Below are 11,981 nucleotides of genomic sequence, written 5' to 3' on the forward strand. Positions count from 1 at the left end.
ACCCTAGAGGTGGCTCATAGGCCCCCCTTCCCTTAAGGTGGCAGCCACCCCCTTAATTGTTGTTTTTTATTTTTTTTGGTTTAATTTTGAGGATTTTTTTTTTTTTTTGTAAATTTTGATTTTAAGTTAAGATATTTGAGTAGCAACTCACTTAGCCTCTTTCTAAGAGTTGTTTTGATCTATCTCATTTTTCCATGTAGCTAGCGCATCTTTGCTTGAATGCTTTGCATGTAATGTGATAGGATTCTTTGCCAATTAAAAATACAACTTTTGCTTCCTTCTCACTTTATTACCTGTCTTCTCGCTAGCTCTTGCTTGACTTAACTAGCATCCCTCCTTGACTCAGACTCGACTCCACTCCACTCGGTTTATTGTTCATCGATGACCGCTAACTGAATTCTTGACGGCCTGTTATTAATATTTAAATCTTTTAAAAAAACTTGCTTGTGATGAATGTGAGCATTTTTATCATTTAAAAAAGAAAAACTTTCAAAAGGGCAAGGGAATTGAATGTGAATTCCAGCAAAAATAGTTGAGGGAATTCACATTCGATCTCTTGGAATCTTAGTACTCGTTTGGGTGTGTGGTTTTTTTTTTTTTTAAATATTTAAAATTGTATATATCAAGAGAATTTGTTTTTTGAAATTATGTTTTGATGGTTTAGAAAAGTTGAGATAAAATTAGAAAAAAAAAATTGATAAAATATGTGTAGAATTTGAATTCTAAAAAACAGTATTTGAAAAATAAAAATCTCTCAACATGCCCTTAGATGTTTAGATTTACTCTACTTAAGTGCTACAATACGAGATAATCTTTTAGTAGTTCATCCTAAAATTCTTAAAAGGATTATTCCCTCCACATGTCTATTTTAAAATGATATATGATCTTTTGTCACTTTAAGATACAATTTTTGATCACCGTGTCCATGCGGCAAAGTAATCCGCTAACTAGATTTAGGATTTTTTTTTTAAAAAATAAAAATTACTACATGAATAAAAATAATTAAGAATTATGTCAGCTCTCCTCTTAACACAAAGGACAGCTGATTCACCCAACTAATTAGTAATAAATCTTGAATAGGGACAATACTGCCATACTGGCACTGGTCCCCTGTGCCTGACCTGCTACATAAATTTAGAAACAACTCTTGCAATAAAAAAAGTACTCAAACCAAAAAAAAATAAAAAAATAGTTAGACCCTATGTTCATTGTTCACGTCATAATTAACCATCACATTCACACCTGAGCTACATGTACGTGACTTGCACCCATTGCCATTAAAGACCAGAAAAAAAGAAAAATAAAAAAGACTTGCTAAATTTATACTTTCATTAAATACTTAAGTAGGGGTGAAAAATGCGATTAATGGTTATCTGCTAAAAAATTGTCAACCGCCAACCTGGTTTTTTTTTTTTTTTTTTTTTTTTTTTTTGGCCCTTTATCTGTTGGACCTGTTTTGGACTTTTTTTTTTTTTTTTTCCCCCCCTTAGTTTTTAGTTTTTCAGGGCATTCAAATGTATGAGACATATATTTATTTTTCAAAATCAAAATAAAGTGCTAGACTTAGTGTATAGTTTATATTATGCAATCACTAGTTTACATGCATATACAGTCCATGTTTTGTGATTGATTTCCAAGATATTTGTTTAGGGTTTGAATCGATTAACGAAGTGTGTTAGATATCTAGATGAGGGATGCGCAGTCCGGCAAGGGAGAGTGAGGCAGTGTGATGGCGATGGAAGACAATACAGCACAGAGAGAGAGAGAGAGAGAGAGAGAGAGAGAGAGAGAGGCGGAATGAGAGAATGAAAAGGAGATTGTCCAAGTTAATTTATTTATTTATTATTGTTGTTTTTTTTTTAGGGTATAGGGTGAACCAAAAAAGCTAGAAGCGGAGGCAACCAAAAAAGCATTGTATGAAGGAACATCATACTGCAATTTTCTGAGGTTGGTAATAAAATAGGTGAGGCCTATGTCGTTGTTGGCCGCTGACACTATAAATAGGCTATTGGATATGATGGAATTTGCTCTATCTTCTCCAGCAATCCCTCTCAGCTTTGTTATGTACTCTTTAAACAGTTCTAATTGGTCTGAGAGCGACAAAACTCGCTGGGTTCCAACGACAAACACAGAAAATTAGTGAGCAACAATAAGAATGCAAGAGCAATTAGTTAATTCTACCGTTGCCGGTCGACTCGTTTGGTTGATACCACGAGATCGGCTGTACGAGTCTTCACTCGACCGATACACCCACAAATATATATATTGTACGTGGAAAAATAATAAATTGCATACCAATATTGTTGGTGTTAGAGGGTCAAGTCCTGAGCCACCTGAAGCAAAACATACACCTGTAAGGAGATCTTCATCTTTTGTATCTTCGTCAAGGTATGCAGGCAAAAGCTCTTTGATTCCCAAGGCCTCGGCTTAAAAAAGAAAGAAAGTTAGAATGTAAATGGTCTGCTTTAAATTTTTTTACGTAAAATCATGTCTTGAAAAAATAATATTATTTGAAAAGATGAAAACAACTATTCCTATTCTACTAATTAATCAACCTTTAGATTTGAAGAGGTTAATTAGATCGATCTAGACCTTTCGAACTTTTTCCTTTTTAATTTCTTTTGGTCGATTGAAATTTGAAGATGAACATATGGCATTAAATTATCAATTATCCAAAAGTTTAAATTGTTAAAAAATTGAAATAGTAAATTTTTTAATTAATATTTTGAAACTTCTTAGAACCTTTAGATACTATGTTAAATCATCAATTATCTTAAAAGTTTAAGCCTATAAAAATGCTGAATTTAATAATTTAATTGATGTTCTAACACATTGCATAATAGAAGATGGATGTTAAAAAATCAATCGATTTGAAATGAGTCATTCCGTTATCTTCCCATCCTATTTTTTAACTTTCGTTAGGGCCACGTCAGCCTTTTAGCCACATCATCTTAAAATATTATTTTTTTATTATACTATAAACTTTAAAAATGAAAAATATAATTTTTTATTTAAAAAAAAAATGAAAAAGGGAGGGTTTGGGGCCCCCGGCCCATGGGGGAGGCGGCGAGCCACCCCCCTCCGCAAGGGGCCTAGAGGTGGTGCCGGCCACCTTTAGGGTGGCTAGCGTGCCACCCTTGGCCTATGGGGTGGTCGCGCGGCCACTCGAGACCCATTGCGCCGATTCCCCTATAGAGCCTGGCGGGACCCTTGAATCTCAAAATCGACCGAAGGGCTTGCTGAACGCTGACCAACTTGATCGGGCATGATCCCATAGCCTGCATGTGGGTCTTCATAATGTTGACCAGGAACATGGCCAAGTGGTCGACCGTGTCGGCGATCGAACTGGCAATCATGAATTGCCAGAAGTGCAGGCCGTCGTGGGCTGACATGGCTGACTCCGGGTGGAAGTCTAGCGGCTGTGGTATCGGTCGAAATTTCGGGTTTTGGAACTTAGCTGTGGCGTTTGTGGCCATGGAGATTTACGGTTTTCGAAGAATTGGTTGTGGAAATGGGATTAGAAGCCTAATGGGTTTTCTTTGGAAAGATTGAATCTCGTTGATTTGAGGGCTTAGGAAATTAGGGTTTCAGATTGAAGTCAAAATTAGGTATTTTGCTGCCATACACAACTAGGCCAAGGTGGTGGTTAGGGGTAGCGCACAGCCACCCTCGACCAATGGGGGAGGCAGTAAGCCACCCCAGAAGTGGCACCGGCCACCACTCTCCCTAAGGCCGACAGCCACCCCCCAAATCCCCGATTTTCCATTTTTTTTTTAAATAAGAAAATAAAATTTTAATTTTTTAAATTTATAATATAATAAAAAAATAATATTTTAAGATAATGTGGTGAAAAGGCTAACGTGGCACTAACGAAAGTTGGGAAAGTGGACAGAAAAATCTCAGAGTGACTGATTTCAAATCCGCAACAAACTTAAGGTACAAAAATTGATTTTTAAAAAGTGAAGGACTGATTTCAAATCGCGCATTGACTCAATGATTTATTAGACATTTACTCTTTTAAATAATATTTGAAAGATATATTTGGCAGTACAAAATAAAGTGTATAGAATTTATAATTTATGTTTGGGTGATAGTTGTATTAAAATATTTTTTTTACAGAAAAATATGGTAGGAATTAGGAAATGATTAGAGGTATAAAAATTAGTATGTAACAATAATTGAAATAATTGTTGTTGAATATGTGTAAAACGAAAATCAATGAGCATAGGTCTAACACCGGAATCAAGGAAATGCGATCGACCTTCCAACAATTTTTTTATTTTTTTATTTTTTTCTAGTCATTTCAAGCCATCGGTTAGTGGTTAATTATTATTATATTATTTTTGGGTTTTGTGTTGTGATACCGGATGCACGTGGGAAGCTGAAAAAAAAAAACGCTAACAATCAAATAACCCACCTAATGGAATATTGTATTGCCCACAACCACTCGGTTTTTGTTGGGTTTTATTTTATTTTTTAATTTTATTTTGTATTTTGTATTTTGTATTTTTATCTTAATTTGTATTTAGGGTTTAGAATGATTTTAAAAATTACATAAAACAACGTTTGAACTTCCCTATGACTCGTGCTGGAACCTAGTTCATGGGTGTAACGATCTCGGTATTTATTAAGAGAGATCTATGTAATTTCAGTAGTCATGGACAATAATTTTTCTTAAGAGAATAAAATTTTAAATTTCATTAATTTCTCAAAATATTGATCAATGAATAATTAAATGACAAAAATAAAAAATTTAGAAGCTGTATTTAAAAAATTTAATAAGGTCTTATAATTTAATATTTTTTTTCAAATCTATAAAGAGGCAATATTTGTTTTAAATAAAAATTTCAGACATTTACGGATTTTTACCCATTATCATTATTTTATTTTCAATATGTTGAAATACCCCCTCATTGCATCTAAACCCTAATTGTCAAAAGCCTAGCAGCCGCCAAATTATAAAACCCTAACCCTCTAATACCCCTCATAGCTGTCATTCTTCTCCCTATAACTTAGAAGAATTTTTTTTTTTTTTTTGAAACATAGTGCCATCTTCATTACTGAGAAAACCATCCCAAAAGGGGAATACAAACTGTAAACCAAATACAGAGAAGAAAGCACCAAATACATAAGCTACAAACGCCCATTGGCGAAGAACAACAAAGCCCGAAGGCCATCGTAGTGATTAGAGAAAAAGATTCTCTACCCACAAAGCTAGAAAACTTAGCTTAAAGCAGCTACCATTACAGCAGACTGTGAAACAAGAAAAGAATATACAAACACCACAAACAAATAGAAACCCAGAAAACAAGCTTTGGAAAAAAAGGCCGGAAACCGGCACGTGTAGAGCACACGCCTTCTCCGGGAACCCTCTCAACAACAAACGACCTTCCAGATCTCAGATCAACAACTTCCGAAGCCGGAAAAGCTAGCTGTGGCTCACAGGTGCGAGAGTAGAAAGAGAAACCCCCGGCGCGTGCAGGTCACGAGCCAAACAGGAAACACCACACGGACTCATCAGGCATCCATCATGACCGGAGAAGGCTGACGACCGCAACAGAAGGGTTCTTGTTAGGGGAAAACCAGCCGAGTTTACAAGATCTAGATTTGAACAAATTCTCTACCAGAAAACCTCCAACACCCGCCTTTTTCCACAAGCCAGAATCTGAAATCCTCTGCTTGCCCACGAAAAAAACAGAACAACAAAACTAGCACCGGTACAAAACACCGGGAGGACCAAAACTCCAATGGTCCTAAAGGCTTGGAGGAGACAACCACCACTGAAAACTAGCCAAGGGGAACAAAATCCTTAGCTCACAAGGCCAAGGGGACAAAAAAACAAAGAAACAGCGCCCGGAGGAAAAGGTGTGAGGCCTTCCCTCCCAGTGAATGAAAACTTCGACTTTTCCTCTTTCTAGAACTCTCAGGACGTTCTCTCTCTAGAAAGAGTTCCTTAAACAAGTTTCAATTGTGAGGAAATGCTCAGAAGAATTTCTACAAGGTAACCTCTTGTGGCATTCCTTTCTTCTGTACCGACATCAAATGCATTGTCACTCTTCTATTTCTTTTCTTTTGTTTCTCTGGAGTTTGGATACCATATTGTTTGTTATTTTTTTTTTCTTGTTCCCTTTTCTGGCCGTGTACATAGGAGGAATAGCCTGAATTTTTTTGCTCTTTCTTCTCTTGTGGTTCTCTTTTTGGGACAGCATGGTCCCACGGTTGTCTTTCTTCTATTTCTTTTCTTCTTCTTCTTTTTCTATCTACCGTAGCCGGCCTGTCTTGATTTCCCTCTACTATTTTTTTTTTTAGTTTAGTACAAACCAACTTGTCCCTTCATCTCTTTTCCCTTTTATTTCTTTTTCTATTTCTTTTTTCTGTTTCCTTTTATTATTACCGTAGCCTCACAACTTGAGTAGCCTTTTAGTCCTTTCATTTATTTTGTTTATTTTCTCTTCCTTTTCTTTACTGTACAGTACTAGCAAGTCTTGAAACCTTTCATTGATCGGATGTTGTTTTCTTTTCCTCTTCTTGTCTAGCCTTAGCACCATAGCAATTTGCTTTTATTTTCTCTTCTCTTTTGCTCTTTCTTTTCAACAGCAGGTCCTATCTCCTTGTTAAATATATTTTTTCTTCTTCTCCTGTCTGGCCGTGTTAACCGTAGCAGGTCACAGAGTGGATAAATTTTGTTGTTCTTTTATTTTCTATTATTCTTCCTTCTTGTCCCTTTTTATATGTAATTAAGCCCTATATATATATATATATATATATATATATATATATATAATTGTGCTACTTTAATAACCAATGATATTTCAGCATCTTATAATATCTCTTTTCTTGTTTTTGACTTGAAAAATTTATATCATTTCAAGAACATATTTCACAATAAACTGATATCATATTTTATGAATATGACATAAAAGTTTTCATGAAACCCAAAACACACACACACACTCAATTATTGTTTAATAATTTTCTAATAACAATAAAATGCAGATAATCGTGATATAAGTAGAGATTGGAAAGCCGAGACGTGTTAGGTCCGATTCTCATTATGATTTGCATTCTAGCCTAGGGCTGACGTAGTTAAGTTTTATCGATCCAGATGTGTGATAATTCAGAACAGTCTTTTAGTAGCAGTATCGAGGTAAGAGATCCTCTACCCCTTCTAAAATTATTTTATGTCATATTATTTTATCCATTGGTTCTAGCATATTTACGAATAATTTTTCTCGTTATGTATTTCAAATTTACATTGATGCATGAAGGATTATTTTAAAATAGTTTTGAGATGAAAGTTGTTGGTAGAAATGATATTCTTGAAATCAACAGTTTTGAGAAAAGCTTTAGTTATAAAAGACTTTCTAATTATAGTAAATTACTTATTTGTTTCCCAAGATGGGAAGTCACTATTTTTTTGAAAGTAATGAAAAGAGGAGTGTAAAAAAAAAAAAAAAAAAAACCCCACGCGTTGCCTTAAGAGTTACCAAGCATAGTGAAAGGAATAAGAATAATTTATGAGAAGGAGAACGGTTTTTATAAATGAGGCATGTGTGTGGAGGAGACTATTATTTTGGCTCCAGAGATATTCATAAAGATTCACAGAGGATTAAGTTCGGTATCGTTGCTTGAGATGGAAGCGCATCCGCTAAAGGATGTTAAGAATGTGGAAATCTATCTCTAGGTCATGCTAAGTGTACTTTGATTAATTAGCTGACAGGGCAGGCCTGCGGCCACAGTTACCTGCCATGGTCACAGCAAAGGCCGCGCAACCCTAAGTACACAGGGCGTAATAGTGTACATGGGCCCTAAATATGAGAAGTTTTATTTATCAACTAGTAATTCTATGCTTTACGCAAAATGCCGAACTTATATTTTGTATTATAGAAATTTTTTATCTCAAGTGTGTTTAATAATCGTTTTGAAGAAAATGAATTTAACTCAACCGTTTTATGGTTGAGGGTTACCTTACTGAGCATTTCTCGCTCACCCTTATTTTGTTTTGTTTTCAAGTTATGAGAAGAGTGACCTAGGCGGCCGGACTGAGATCTAGGCTAGCTAGCGTTAGGATATTGCATTTCATTTATCTTATCAAGTGCACCGACACAGTAAATTTAGTTTTACTTTGGATTTTAATTTATTGTATCGAACATAATTATTCTTTTCAAATTACTTGTTTCCGCATTTATCAAAGCTTTGAGTTTAAAATTATTTTTTTCTGGTAATTTATTTAATTCAGCATATTAGGTAGGTTATCTGGCAGACCATATAAATTTTTGTGACTTTGTGTAAGAAAATGGACGAACCTAACCCTAGCAGTTTGGGGGCGTTACAATGGGACCCTTTTATTACACTTTTGTTTTCTTAATATTTGTATGAGTTAACTTACTTAAAAGTAGCTTATACCAAAAATCGCGTTATATAGTAGCTTTGTTTGGATGGCCATTGTCCATTAAGTGGTGACTTTTTTTTTTTCTTTTTTTTTCTTTTTTTTTTTTTTCCACCAGAATAGTTAGACTGAAAAAGGCAGTTACACACATTTATTAAAAAAAAGAAAAACAAAAAAAAAATCCGAACATCAATTGGTAGCCAGGCAGTCGCATCCAAAATTGAACACTATTGAAAACAAAGCAGTTCAGGTAGCAATCCTACAAATATGATATATATTACAACATTTTTAGGTGAAACCAAAAGAGAGACATAACAAATAGTTGTATTCAATATCTCAGGCAGTGTGAACGAAATTACTTCATGCAAACATGAGCAGCAACAAAAAGAGTACCCCCAAGCAACACTAAGCTCAAACCACATAACGACCACAACACCGCATAATGCCTCCCACAGTCAATGGGATGCCCGATGCATGACGCTGAGCAAGTAAACGCACAGCGTTGACCTCCTGTACTGGTGTTCACATATTTTGGAGCAACTCATCTTCCTAATGGAAACCCCTTGGATGATTCTGCAATAACACGTAATAAAATATTTGGGATATAGTGTCACATAACTGTTAACATTCTATAGGTGTTCTATATGTAGAACCCACAATTAGTACACCACAAAACATGCCCAAAATATAACCCTACTAATAAGGCATGTCACTGCATTTGTTAAATACAACAAATACATCAATAATAAATAACATAAAACACACTAAAATGCATGCAAGGCTTGCAATTAGGAGAAATTCATACCTGGCCAAGGGGACACTTGTAAAAGCGTCTCATATGGTTCCTATCCATTCTAGAAATAAGAAGCCTCATGGGTCTAGCACCACAGGTACAATTTGTTGTAATGTTACAAACTTACTTTTATTTTTTTAACCGTTGGTCATACATTTTTTATGGGTTCTAATCAAAGGACGTTTATTACCATTTGTTATTACGACATTCATGAGCTTTATGTTTTTTTTATCGTTTCGTCATTATCAAATTTTATCACTTTTGATTTTCAATAGTATGACCATTTGTTGATGAGTGTCAAATATTGTATATTTGGACCCCTTAATTTGCATTTGTTAAACCTTTAGCTTTGTTATTTTCTAATTTTTTTGGCTAGCTTTGATATTTTAGTGTTTTGCAAGTCATTGAGAGAAAATTGTGGTATTCATGTGGAATTATAGAGAAGCGGAAAAAGAAGTTTTAAGATCTATTCAAGCACGGGTGCTAGTGCCGACATGGCAACAGTTTTGTTGAAACCAAGTAAGGTCGAGCGCACTCGGTAGTTAGCAGGAGTGGCAACCAGCATCGAAGGCCACCAAAGCGTATGGTGCGCGAGTCACCGTGAAAGTGCTAGTGTGCGCTTGAGCGCAATAGTGCAGACGTGGCAGAACTGGGCATACGCGGCAGAACTGGGCATACGCGACTTTCTTCCCCAAAATGACATTTTTTCTTTAATTGGAAACGAAAAAAAGACGTATTTTTCTTTGCTCTTTGCATATGCATTTGACCCAAACCCTAGCATTTTTTCTCTGATTAAAGTTTTGAGGGGTAGATGTGTCATTTTGAAAATAGATGCATCTTACCCAAACCCTATCATTATTTTCTCTCATTAGAGTTTTGAGGGGTAGAGGTGCCATTTTGAAAATATGGGATTTAAACTAATGTTTTGTTATAAAAACCCCATGATAGGCACCACTTAAGGATTCATATTTTTTCCAGAGCATGTTTTTAGCTCTTTTCTTTCTTTTGTAATTTAGATTAATTCTTTCTTTTTATCTTCTCTATTCTACTTTAGTTTCTTTTATTTTTATGTTTTCATTACAAGTGTTTTTGGTGTTTTTAGTCATGAGAGGCTAAAATCTTCAACTAAGGTTAAGGATGAAACCTCATCATTGATAACACCTGCATTCTTGTCATGATATTTATAAATTCGATATTTATAAGATTATATTCAAGTTCTATTTCAGCTTATTCATTCATGTCTTTAGATTGAAAGTTTTATTATTGTTCAATGGATATTTGATATGTTTCAGCAGATGGATACATCAATTGATTTCTTTGAGAATGGATATCCATTGTGATTTGTTTCACAAACGGATACAATTGATGATTTGATCTCAAAGAGATAATTGTTATGATTTATCTTTGAGTTAAATTTATCGAATGATTTCACGATTTATTGTTAAAGAACTTGAATAACAAACACATTTGAATCGGATTTATGAATAGAGTGAAGGAATGTAGTATTTGATTTGGTTTGATGGATTCCAAAACCTTAGTACTTTTCTCTTTGTCTATTTACTCATCTTTATTTTTTATTTTTAGAAAAAATCCAAAACGCGGAATTAGGTTAAAATAAGGTTCATTTAAATAGGAATTGATTTTCGATTGCACACACTTCCCTATGGATACAATCTCGCACTTGCATACACTTTGCTACATACGATTCGTTTGCTTACAAGAATTAAAATTTGCACAACAAGTTTTGGTGCCGTTGTGGGGGAAGTGTTGATTTGTGAAAAAAAAAATCAAGTTTTGTTTAAATTGATTTTATTTTTCTACTACTTTAGGTAGATTTGTGTTTAACTTTTTTTATTTTTTTTTCTTCTTGCAATTTTTGTTTCTTTTTTTTTTTTTTTTATTTGTTTTTTCTTTATTGTCCAAAAAAAAAAAAATCAATTATGTTCCAGATTTTTGGTCATGTTTTTGTTTTTGTTTCAGGTTCTGTAGAATTTCAGAAGTCAATCAAGCGCACCAACATAGGTGGCAGCACCTGTGGAAGTTCAGTAGCTGAAATTTTTGCCAAAAATTTATTTTTGGTTCTGTTTTTGTTTTTGTTTCAGGTTCTGCAGAATTTCAGAAGTCGATCAAGCACACCAACATAGGTGGCAGCACCTGCGGAAGTTTAGTAGCTGAAATTTTTGCCAAAAATTTATTTTTGGTCCAGTTTTGTGAGTTTTTTAGTTTTAGTTTTTACTTTTTGGTATCTTTGTTTCGTCTTATGCTTTTGTGTTAGTTTTTATTTTTTTGATTTTATATTATTTATTTTTGCTTATTTTATCTTGTAAAAAATAAAAAATAAAATTTGCTAGTGTGGGCTTACGGCACTATCTAAAAAAATGTAATGTCTAGGCAAGTTCTGGTTATGAAAGTCTTAGGATTTAAGAGTGTCTTTGTGACTCCTTTCACTTTCCTGGAAACTAACCTAGTCGCATCTTGGATAATTTTGTTTACCTCACATGCATTTTTTTTTTTAGTTAAATTTTAGTTTTTGTCATCTTGTTTCTGCTTGGTCAGAGATCTTTAAATTTAGAGTTTTCACTCTTAGATCCTGACATAGAAAATGGTTTTTAGGAAAGAATGGAGAGCGACTGCTAAGATGGAGAATCATTTGGCTGGAAATTCTCACCAACCCGAGAATGAGCAACATAGAGTGGAGAGCGTGGATCACAATAGGTCACTTAGGGATTTGTTCGCACCAGTTACAATAAATTCCTCATCGTGTATCGTATTGCCACCTAACAACACCACTCATTTCGA

This window comes from Alnus glutinosa, chromosome 3 (assembly GCF_958979055.1).
Source record: "Alnus glutinosa chromosome 3, dhAlnGlut1.1, whole genome shotgun sequence".
Taxonomy (NCBI): Eukaryota; Viridiplantae; Streptophyta; class Magnoliopsida; order Fagales; family Betulaceae; genus Alnus; species Alnus glutinosa.